We start from the raw sequence: 8,713 nt of genomic DNA on the forward strand, positions 1-8,713 counted from the left end.
GGCAAGACAGTTATACTTTGGTCCTAGTGAAGTTAATGGCAGAGTTCCGGCAGCTTTCACTGAATTTTTTTAAGTAAAATCCTGACAGTTTATAGACTGTTACGCCTTAGATAACAACATTTATCAGTTTCTTCATCTCAGAACATGTAAGTTGAGGATGATTTGATATACATTATAGCTATCCTTAAAATTTCTAGGGAGTCAATGCCAACTAATTTCACTCCTTCAGTGGGGTTTAGGAACAGTCATTACCTCTGTTTCCAGTAAACTGGTTATCTTACTGTGCTTTAATGAGAGATGGAGCTATAGACTCCCATATTATTCCTGTAAATGAGTATGGAATAAAGAAATGAATTAGGAACTGAAATGTAGAATGGGCAAGAATGGTGTTGAGTTTTTAAGATAATGCTTAATTGCCTTTGACTTTGAATTCTCTGCGTGTAAACCTGGATGACATTTCCAGAGCATTCATGACCCAAGAAGATTCAATGGTGCTTTTGTGACTATACTGCTTTTTGTATTTTAGAAAGGAGGTTCAAGGCTCTGCTTGACCTCATGTTTCTTAAGGGACTAGAGGGCTTAGGACGTAATAAGAATTAGGGCCAAAATTTTCACTGGAAAAGCCTGTAGACTCCAGAAAGCAGAAGCAGGTTTTTAGAGCAGCCATTGCAATCATATTGGTTTTGCTTTGTCATGTTATATACTCGATTTCCTCCCAGCTTAGTCTGCTGAAAAATATCCTTCTATCATAGGAAGTTTTCGTCTGTGTTATCCCTCCTATATGATTGCTCTTCTAAATTTATATATACTTAGGTCTTGTGATGAGGGTGGGTGGTCTGAACTAAAATAACCTTTGACTCCAGGCAAAAAACTACTGTGTTGGGGAGAAACTTAGCTCAAGTCAGGAAAAGGACTTTTAGGTTTGCAGTGTGAATTTTGTCTTCCTTTAAAGCTTCCCTCTGAAGCTGGATCCCTGAATTGTTCAGATCTGCTCAGTCTTATGTGTAAAGACTTAAGATATGCAAAGCTGCAATGTGCTCAGCTTCTGACATAGTCATCTGTAAAATACTGCCTTGTGTAATCTGATCTGGCATCTCAGCTGTCAAAATACAGCTTGTCAGATCAAAACCTTGAATTCCTGGTCTTTGAAAAGTTTTGCCTTCCTAAAGCTTTGATAAAATTCTTAATAAAAAATGAACTTTCCAAGGGGGAGTTACAGAGCAATTTCCTCAAAACCAAGATACCACTGCAAGTTGGACTTTAAATAGAGGACGGGAAGGAGTTGCCCTGGATATCCCACCAACTCTCTGGCCACTGGGAAAAAGTCTCCTAACATTAAAACAGCCCCTGAAAGGTTCACAAATTTCTCCACGTTACACCTCTGTCTTGGCAAGGACCAAATTCGGTATCTTAGAGGAAACTGTAAAGCAAAACAAATCCCCAAGCTGGATCACAGCTCACAGAAGGATTACAGCCTGACAAGGAGACAAGAAGAAACCCTCAGACAGGGCTTTGATGAAAACAGTTTCTTTTGCAACTCCCTTCTGCAGATACATCAACAAGTGAATGTCACACCAACCTTACTTTCTACCCACATTGACAAAATTTCATTATGTTATTAAAAATTGCTGATCATTGACATTTACTTGAATTCACACACTACAAACTTTAATGTAATTAAGGTATCCATTTCACTTCACCTGTTTGCCCATATCATTACAAAGTGTACACAGGACAGAACCATCTGGATTTGCTGGCAAATGGGTGTAAATAATTACACAGTATGTGAACTTGACAGAAAAGTGTAGAAAGTATAAAAAAAATATGAAGAGGGTCATAAGTAATAACTTGTTTAAGGATTATTTTACTTCATAACCTTTTTTGCCTTTATGTTTAACAGGGAAGCTAAATATCAGGGTTAGGAATGAAGGGCATTCTCCTATTTGTGTATGAAATTCTCAACAAGAAACAAGAATAGGCTGAGGCCAAGTTCCAGAAAAATACAGGAGAGTTTGACTCCTATAAAGTATATCAGCTAATTTTTTTTTTTTTCAAATTTCTGTAAGAATTAGTGAAAGAGGGGAACTTCAGGTGGCTGCATTTTTGAGAATGTCAGTCATGGGCAGCATTGGCAGCAGCTGTTTGCTATATCAAATATAAATAACCCAGATGCAAGCCTAGCAGTGAAGGTGTTGGGTCCAGCATACTGAGGCCAAATAAAGTTTGGATGATGTCAGAGGAACAGAAGACAGGCACACTGGATTTTATTCCAAGGAGAAAAATTGATGGTGGTTGCAAGCAAATTAATTAAATTAGCAATGACCTAAGTGTTCTCCTTGCATCCATTTGCTTTTCATATGAACCCAAAGTACATCAGTACATCTGTCTCTTACAAATGCTTTCATTTTATGTTGAGCTGACAGGTGTGGGGTCCCACTTGAAAACCCTGACACCTCTGGCAGACTTTTGTGGGTAATACTTTTGACCTGACTTTATCTGAAAACAGTTATGAAAGTCTCTTTGGACCCCTGTCTAAAAGCAGTATAAGAATTTTAATAAGATATTAAATTATGATGATTCCAAACAACTATAATTGCCATTTACTTTATAATGTAATAAATGGGTTGCTTATTTGTTTTCTAATATTTATTCTCTTTATAGGAAACTGAATTCCACCCATTACTTTCTTTTTCTGAATGATACTGTAGGATGTTCGCACTCTTTCTCACAGCACCTACTCTTTTTTGCCAAAGCACTCTGCTGCAGTACAAAAAAAGTTCTGGGTATATATATACACACACACATATATACACACACACACACACACACACATATATATATATATATTTATATATATTCTTTTTTCCTCCAGCTAAATTTCTAGTAAACTTTATACAGTGGATTGAAAAAATTGAAGACTTACTTATAATATTTCTATTTCCTCTACTGGCAGACACATGTGTAGTTCATAGTTCATGTATTTATGTTTAATCATCAAGTATTGCCTACATTCAGAAAAGCTTCATGTCACTTTTGTTTTATCTGAAATGCTCTCACTAGAAAAATGCAGATGGAGACAGCAACTTCGGAAGCTGACTGTAGATGTTGACCCTCTACATCCACAGGGTTGCAAGAGCTTTCACTGCATTTGGCTTATAAAATTACTTTTGAATGCCAGCCACAAATATGCTAAACGTTAATTAGGATTCCATAGTGAGTTCTATATCCTGGGACAGTGTTGGGGACTGTCTTATCCTGTGTCTGGAGAGCAGTTAGAATAACCTGGCTGTCCCTACAATTCAAGAAATAATACAATATGTGCCCAGGAACAGAGGGATCTTCACTGTGCATGACAAGTTAGCAGAGATGTCAGGCAGAGATCAAAAGTGTGCAGAATCAGTTAAGTGTGAACAGGTGTGATGGGACCACCATGAAATAACTCTCTGCTTAAATCATTCTAAGTGAAGCATGAGGTACTCTATCCTAGCTGTATTTGTAGCCTTAATCCATCCTGTAGCTAAAATGTATCTGACACTATTCCTAAAGCAAGCAAGCAATAGAAACAGACATCCTTAATTACTGATGCATCATGAAAAATATTTATCACATTTATGTTGGGAACTGCTCAGTGATGTGGGAGTGATGGGAGGACATTATCCTTTCCTACAGCTACTGAATGAAAGAATCAAAACATAAGTAGTCCATCTGTGGGGTGGCATGCTTTCACCAGACCCATTTCATTGGAGTGTGAGAGAGTCAAATAATAAGACTTCATGCAACAAAAAAATGGTTCTGTGGGCCCAACACGTAGCTGTCCCACAATCTGCAGGAGGCTGTACCATTGCTCTCTGAGTCTCAGTGCCTTCACACCAGCTTAAAAACCTTTTCCATTTAGAAATCAATTCATTCACACTGTGTTGGCACTGAGCAATGGAAACACAGTGCACACTGAGGCTAAGATCCTCCTGTGGAACAGCATCAAGGCATAGCTCAAGCATACCTAGCTCTCCAGTGCCCCTCATGTTCAGTTCCTTCTACTGAAAACTGAGCACAGCAATGGAAAACAAATGTCTGCTGGGATCTTGCTCTGCTCCCAGGCAAGTTGTTTCCAGGGCACAGCCCCATAGCCAGAAGTCCAAGAACACACCAGTTATGCATAATCCTAGAGCTTCCCCTTGCTGGAATTGTGGGCTTTGCCTCTTCCTCATGCACCTTGTGAAGTGTTACTCAGATGAAAGTGTGCCTACTGTGTCTTGCTTTCTGTGTATCATATAACATGACAGCAAGCAAAATATAAATTACAAACTTTTTCATTTGTGGGGCTCTTACAGTTCTGAAAACTGAATATGGACCTACTTCCTCCCTCTCTCTAGTGTTAACTTGCATTGGCAAAGTGCATGCTGAAATCTTCCTCACTACACTATGCCATAACCATTTAGCCCTTGGCATGCTAGAAGATACATCACGCTGGTGGGAAATCCTGAGACAGGAACATAAGTTAAGAGCTGATCCACTGGCTAATGAAGCTTTTCTGCTATAGAATAAAACTCAATCTAAATCTATCATTAAATGCATATTAAGACATAAGTATGCACACTTAAATAAACCAAGATTGCTAACACATTATAATTTTAAGAGGCTTTACATCTTTGGGAGCAGAAGGAAATCCTGTTGTGCAGATTCTCTCATGTCTGAAAAAAGTTCCTTTTTTGATATCCTTTTATGATACAGCCTTTTCTGAACTGGATGAGTATAGACATACTAAAAGGATCTTTTTCTTCTGCCTTGCTGCCTATTTTAATCAAGTTTGTAGTAAACAGAACTGAGCCACTTACCTGTCCCTCAACTTTGACTGAAACAGAACAAGTTTTTAAAAAGTACTTCAGGATCTCATGCACATGCAAACCCCAAGTGAGATTTCCAAAAAGCAATTGTTTTAGAAAGCCAGGCTAATTGTGTACTGTGTTATATCCCTGATTGAAGAGTAGGAAGTCAGCAAAGTAACAAATTAAGCTGAATTTTACTTAGTGTTTTGATATTCAGATGCATGTTAAGTGCAAATAAATTTAAATCCTACAGAGTCCACTTTTGGATTGTTTGTTCACTGTTTCTTATCACATCTTTTAATCTGCTGTGGACAACTCTATCTCTTCCTTTTTAGGAAATGTCTTCAAGATATAATTGAAACGATCTCATAAAAAGTTCATCACTCTCAGGCAGAGATATGTGCAATCGGGCCTGTGCATGGCTATTTTTTGGATTCTGTGAACTGTTCCCTTTTAGGGGAAAATCAACAGGGTAACCTACCACTAGTTTTCATTCAAAGGAGGTAGATACTTAATTATTTGCATTCTATACCTCTTTGCTCATATTCATTATACTTCTACCAGCATTAAATTTATATTAAAATTTCTACTTGATACATGCCAGCTTTTCAGTTCAGCCAGGTTTTTTTCACTTATGCATGCAACAAGTCTGCCCATGATGCAGTCACAGTAGGGAGGGCACACAATCTGAAATATTGAACTTTGATATTTTCCTTCTAAAACTCATGCAATAATCCATTCAAACTCATTTTTTTATTAAAACTACATTTCCTTTGATTATGTTTTCCTGTCCAGTTAAAGTGCTTTTCCAGTTACACATGTGTCTATGATGTAGGAGAGTTCAAAAAGATACGAAGCTTTTTTCACTATTAGAAAGCTGTGCTACTGAATAAATTAAGAGTTCATCATTTCAGCAACAGAATACCTTGAAAAGCAAAAATGACAGTTTCAGTGGTTTTCCTACTTTCCCCAAAGTAAGCAATTGCTTTACATAGGTCCTCACAGAAGTTCAATAAAACTCGGTGACGCCTGGACTTGATAAAGAAAAGGAACAAAAGAAGCTAAGAGATATCTTAAATGCATCCATAAAGCTGTAACAATTCCTCATCTGTGAGAGATTCACATAGTACAATTAAGCTTGAGGTAATTAGGATTTCCCTACCATATAATTGTTTAACAAAATGAAAACTCTAGATCTGACCTGAGGATAAGCTGAGTTCATGATGCTCTGTGAAGTTTCTTGTTGAATATCCTTCAGGTCACTTCTACAGTGAAGCAGGGTTTAGCTCCTGTGGAATGAAGGAAGAATTATCACTTTATATTATGTTTTAGATCTAAGTGATTTTCATAAAGCAGTTAGAAAACGAAGAGCTGTCTGTAGGAAGCTACAAGAGTTTACAATGCTCCAGTGGTTCTGAATTTGCCCCTTTCCTCTCCCTTCCAGTTCCTTGCAACAAGGCCACAGCAAAGTACTAAGCATGTCTTTCCTCTAGCTGCCACCACCCCTTGACCAGTCACAAGAAATGTATGCTGAACTCTCAGTTGTATTTCCAGTAACATACAGGTGGCTGTGAAAATGTCTCATTTGACCCAGTTAAGACCATGAATCTGAAATGTAACAATGACAGGACCCTACTCAGGAATACTATGATTCAGTGTTCCTCAGAAAGAATCAGTTATCTCTTGGACTCATAGACAGTCGCCACTTGTTTTCTATGATAACTTATTCCTGATATTTACCTTGGGGGAATTTCAAGATGATGTCATAAATCTTCTTCATCTCATCCATTTATAGTATTGTTTCCCCCTTCTCTTATTTGCACTTCTAGATCCAACTGGCCCAAGCCCTCCTTACAGAATACACTTCACACCAGAGATAATTTTTAAATGGTGTTTTATAAATAAACAGTTTAGATCTTTGGGTAAGATTGCCCAATAGCTGAATCTGCTGAAAGAGAATAATATACTTTCATAGTCTGCCTGCAAGAATTTACTGTGCTACATGAACAATTTCTTCTGATCACACAAAATATAACAAAGAATTTAAAGCCAGCAAATCTAAACTTGATCATAAAGAGATGTGGTTTTAACGTTTTGCTTCTATCTGTCCATCTATGAGAAGCCATGAATATAAGAAAGGCCTCACTGTATTGCACAGAAATGCAGCCCACTGGACACCTCTGGGTCCCCCTTCAGCAACAGGACAGGAAAAGGACAGATTGCCTTCAGATATCCTTTTCATCTCTTCTGACCAGAGGATTAGAGGACTTTCATTGATAGTGTGAGAACACAAGGCCCTGGTGAAAGTCTAAGAAGTTATGTATAGTCTCCAGATGTAGTACAATGAAAAAGAACTCTAGATACAGTTAAAAGCCTCATATGTAAAGGCTAAGTCATTTTGCGAGGTTATTTATTAATACAGCATTGCAAAACTTAGAGTGGCTCTGGAGTTATTTTTCTAAGTTGCCAAGATGCCTAAGAACACATATCCTAGAAGAAACTGCTCTAAGGAAATGGTGCAGAATCCTTCATTAAAGTTAGACACCTGCCTATGATTCTCAAAATAAGTTTAAAAACTGATTATTCAATATCAGTTATGGATGTCATAACCACATTTCTTCCCTACTGACTCTCTCCACCTCAGTTGTAGAAATAACAAAAATATTTAAAATCTAAACGTGTGTCTGTGCCTATAAAGCTTATTGTAGGAAATAAAACAAATTAGCTTTATATTTAGTTATGAATGCAGTGAGGTCTGAAGCTTACCCTTAGTTCTACAAATAACATATTCCAAATGTAGTAGTCAAGTCCCTGTCTCTCTTACTTGTGTGGGAGCCTGGACTCATTTCATTGTTCTTGTGGAATGCATCTGCTGTGTGAAGGTCCAGCTCACAGCTGGAGAGACAATGACTCGAGTTATTTCAGTACATGTTTGTTTGTGGACTAGGTCTTAAAAAGATAAAACTTTATTAAGTAGAACAGTTATCAAGACCGATCTCTCACATCATAGCTAGTCATATAATATAGACCCTTTTTTAGTTAGGTCAAACTCCATCTTAAATCCTTCGTTTCCATGGCTGTTGTCATAACTCTAGCATTTCAGTCTGGCAGCAACCTTCTTGCTTTTCCAGTCTGAAATCACTAAAGGTGCCAGTGCTGTCTTTTACTCTGAGTAACTTTTCTTCCTAGTGTTTACCCCTCTTCACCAGTGTATTTGTCAACAGCATTAATTTTCTCCCTCACTCTTCATTTTGCTAGACTAAACAAGCTGCTCTAATTAAATATCTTTAAAAGCTTTTCCTCCCTAATGATCCTTCCATTTCTCTTCTGCAAATGTTCCAGTTTAAACTCATCCTTCCTGTATTTAGATGATTATACAGTTTCCTAAAAGTGATTTCAGTAGTGCCTGAACTTCTATGGTCTTGGGACTTGATTAGTATTAAGGATTCCCTTTATCCTGCATGAAATGACAAGACACTAGAGACTGAAAAGTTTGTGCTTGTTTTGTTGCTAAGTAGAAAGCCTGCTATGCAGTGAACCACTCAGAGGTGACACCAGTGTTATGTGTTTTTTATTTTCAGCTAAGTGTTATGGTAAAATAGTCCTGAATTCCTGAAATTACAGATCAACGTGGTCAGGCCTGGGTCTGAAATGGGAGTCCAGCTTTAGGCATTAGCAGACATAATATGGATACCTAATAGCACTGAAATGCTTGAAAGACCCCAAAAACTGTTCAGCTCTTGGGTGAATTAGATGTTTTCCCGTGTTACCTCCCTCTTCGTGTTACAATGCCATCTTTGGGTCTCTCTTCCAGCAGGCTGTTCTCAAAGCAGTGGCTGGCTTTTCTTTGGTACAAAGGTGGAGGTTTATGCCATGTGGATTTGGAA

The sequence above is a fragment of the Calypte anna genome, chromosome 3, assembly GCF_003957555.1.
Source record: "Calypte anna isolate BGI_N300 chromosome 3, bCalAnn1_v1.p, whole genome shotgun sequence".
NCBI classification, from domain to species: domain Eukaryota; kingdom Metazoa; phylum Chordata; class Aves; order Apodiformes; family Trochilidae; genus Calypte; species Calypte anna.